Raw genomic sequence first — 4,061 nt, forward strand, 5'->3', positions numbered from 1 at the left:
AGTTAAATTTCTAACTCCAGGGGATTTCTAGAGGAAAGTGAGAGAAACAAGTAAAATATGCCCATGTACTAAATAGTAATAGAATAGGCAATGATAAACGCTATGAAGAAAATGAAACCAGAATGGGAAAGATGCACTATGAGGTGAGTGGGTTCACATACAAGGAGTGCTCAGATGATGAGAAGGAAGGAGTAAGCCCTGTGAGCCTGGGGAAGAACATTCCAGGAAGAGGAAGGGGGAAAGTTTGCAGCAGGAACAGGTTTGGAGGTGGTGGGAAGAGTGGGGAGAAGGTGAGAGCAGAGAGCTGCCTAAGGCTCTTCGGATGAGCCTCAGAGGCCTGGAAAGGAGCACAGACTCTTTTTGAAACGTGACAGAAGCCATTAGAGGATTTAAGCAGGGAGGTGAAGTGATTTGTGCTTTTAAGTGCAAGATGTGTGAGGAATGGACAGAGCAAGGAAACCCTGGGGATCTTGTTGGATGATATCGCCTGGACTGGGGGTGCTGGCTGGCTGTGCTTTTTGTTCTCAGCTGTACCTCCCACCCCCAGAAAAAGCCTGGTATATGGTGATTGAGGGATGAATAAAATCTGGCTGGAGGGACCTTACAACTTCCCAGATGGGACAAATATGCAAATAAAACTAAAACACAAATGGGTGCTGCCAAGGGCTGAGGTTGGCTGGGGTGGGGGGTTGGGGTGCAGGAATACCATCCAGAGAGGCTTGAGGGGACCCAGGCACAGCAACTGGACTCTGCTGAGCACTCTCCCCCAGGGCGGATGGGAAGGAGGGAGAAGGGGGAAAGATGCTGACCCAGCTGGACAGAGCCTCCAGGGGCACCTGGCTGGCAAATCTGCCTCGGGAGCTGAGCTGCCTCCCCCAGCAGGCCTGCCTAATTGTCCCAGCTTCCTGAAGAGCATACTCAGAGGTGTCCTTCCGTCCCCCTCTCTGCTGGCTGGTCTTGAGGCAGGGATGGGCCAACACCCTCCACACCCTTTGCCTATCCATCCGGAAGTACTGAGTCAACAGCCCTTTCCCAGAACCCACCTCAGCTTCTTCCCACACCTGCAGCGAGTGAGGTGGGGCAGGGCGGGAGGGCAAGGTGGCAGGGTGCAGAATCACACCCCTGGCTCTCCAGAGAGGTGCCTCTCAGATTGGCTGCACAGGCAAGGCCCCCAGGAAGCCAGTCCGCAAGGATGGCCAGCTCTGTCCGGACTGCGTGGTTGAAAGTGTGTCTTTCTCCCAGGCTCCAGGGGCTGCTGAGACTCGCCGAGCAGTCTTGGAGGGTGCCCTGCTCTACGTGCAGCCAGGACTAGGTTGGCAGGGGAGACAGAATAAATATAGCCACGAGTTACTGAGTGCCAGACTCAGGGCTGAGGGCATTATGTGACTAATCTCTCTAATCCTCCCCTTGCCCTGTGAGCTGGTGCCTTTATTTTGCTTATCTAACAGATGAGGCTGAGAAAGAGGGGAGAACTTGACCAGCTCTCATAGCTCACCAGTGAGACTTGCACCCGGCCACCGGCTCCAGAGCATGGACTAAGAGAAATGCCAGGGAGGAAATGTCCATGGGATGACTAGGACCTATTATGAGTTGGTAACTAGAGCAAATGTCAAGAAATAAATACCCCAAACCTCCAAATATTCACCACAATAGGAAGGGCGGACATGCAGCTGCTCCTGGCTTCGGGGGTCTCAGGAGTGCCTTGGTTTCTTGACGAATGCGGATTAAAAGTAGCTGTGGCAAAAGAAGACAGAAAGTGCCCACGGGTCCCTCTCTGCTTTGTGTTTACCTAAAATGTCTCCATTTAAGGTTAGAATTCCCCCAGATTAAAAAATGTCTCTCTCCCAGCCTGGGTGGCTCAGTGGTTGAGCATGGACCTACGAGCCAGGAGGTCACAGTTCAATTCCCAGTCAGGACACATGCCTGGATTGCGGGCTCCATCCCCAGTGTGAGGAGTGCAGGAGGCAACCAATCAATGTATCTCTCTCATCATTGATGTTTCTGTCTCTGGTTCCCTCTCCCTTTCTCTCTGAAATCATTTTTTTTTTTTTTTTAATTTTAAGTCTCTTTCATTTCTGGTGTTGACCCACCTCACTGCATCCAGGGCCCTGAGTAGTGTTCTCAAAATATACAGTAAACAATGTCTAAACCCTTTATCTGCTTTTTACTTATGAAGTGTAATAGACAAGCACCTATCATGAATTAACTGAAATGACTATACTGCCGCACAAGCAAAACAGGAGATATGTGGGAACAGAAACAGGGAGACCTGGAATGGTTCAGTGTGAGCGGCCTTTCAGTGCTGGGCAGGAAGACACGGTGACCAAAATCCTCCTTGCTGGATGGTATGCACGGTGAAAATGAAATTACTGCATGAAATGAATTGAAAATGAAAATACTTTAAGTATTTATAGCCAGTGCCACTCAAGAAAAAGCAACAATCTGGCTTAAATTCTACACACACACACACACACACACACACACACACACACACACACCAGCACTGGGGAAGATACTAACGCAAACTCTTCTGGAGAGAAAAACCCTTGAATGATATTCAGAATGAAAGCAGTAGCTTACATTCACATCCCTAGTGTTTCCTTTCTCATTTCTGTAGATCTCAAATCAGACCCAAATGACCATCTAATGCAGTTAAATAATACTGTGGATAATGTCTCCAAAATGAGACTTAAGTAAGAGAGAACCTATTTTTTCCCTAGGTTGTCCTAACACTCAGTTTAGGAATCCTCCAGACACACATAAACATAATCCTGTGTGCTCCTGCTAATCATGTTGCTTAAGCACCCCGCAGGTCTATTTCACCCCAGGCTCCTGGGGGAGACGCCAGGACTGATTGGCAGTGATGCCTGTTCCTGGTCAGCCTTGTGGGGTTCTTGGCTACAACAACAAGCTCTAGTGGGTTTGTCTTAGTTTTACTTTTTAATACCTGTCCTAAACCTGGTGAGCTACTTGTCCCAAGGAGTTTAGGAACACTGTATTCAGGGAATTCTATCCTATATAATAAAAGGCCAGAAGTGTCATGACCAAAATGACCAGAGATCAGACCATCACAGCCCCTTGCCAGGCTGGCTCTGACCCCAAGCAAGCAGTTAGGGGCAATCAGGCAGGCAGGAAGAGTGGTTAGGAGTGATCAGGAAGGCAAACCAGCAGTTTGGGGAGATCAGGTAGGCAGACAGCCCCTCCCAGGGCTGGCCCTGCCTCCCAGCAAAGAAAGAGGGAGGCCCAGGCCAGCCAAGCCATTGCACCCCAGCCTGTCACCTACAGAGGGAGGCCACTAGTGGCAGGGGAGGGGTGGCAGCGCTGCACAGATGGCAAGCAGTGGCAGCAGCTGGGGCGGGGCCAGCTGCCTGCAGCCTGGGAAGGAAAGCCCCAATAGGCCCTGATCTCAGGCCAAGCCTAGAGACCCTACCCAAGGGGTCCCAGATTGTGAGAGGGTGCAGGCCAGGTTGAGGGATACCCCTGAGTGCACAAATTTTCATGCACCAGGCCTCTAGTTTTTCTTATAAAAGTAGAATGAAAATGCTCTCATCTACCCTGCACTTCCAGGGCTTGGAGCTCATTCAGTCCCCAAGCCTTCATGTTGTAGACACTGCATTTTTAACAAGAGGTGCTCTTTCTCAGCTCTTCCTCTAAGTGGCAGAAGGAACACTAAAACTCATATTTCCTGGTGTAGTGCAAGGCCTTTCTCCACACACCCACTGTCCCTCCCCCTTTCTCCCCTCCCCCCCTCTATCCTCCCCTCATGACCTCAGTTCCTTATATGCACTGAGTGGCCAGATTATTATGATCTCTGAAAGCATAATAATCTGGCCACTCAGTGTATGTCCTATATAATAAAAGGCTAATATGAAATTGTCCCCTCAACCAGGAGTTCGACCAGAAGGCAGGCCAGCCAACCACCCATGTCCTCTCCCCCTGGCCAGGCTGGCTGGACCCCACCCATGAATGAATTCATGCACCAGGCCTCTCTCTCTCTCTCTCTCTCTCTCTCTCTCTCTCTCTCTCTCTCTCTCTCTCTCTCTCTCTCTCTCTGAGTGGCC

The sequence above is a fragment of the Pipistrellus hanaki genome (assembly GCF_964339955.1).
Source record: "Pipistrellus hanaki genome assembly, chromosome: 2".
Classification (NCBI taxonomy): domain Eukaryota; kingdom Metazoa; phylum Chordata; class Mammalia; order Chiroptera; family Vespertilionidae; genus Pipistrellus; species Pipistrellus hanaki.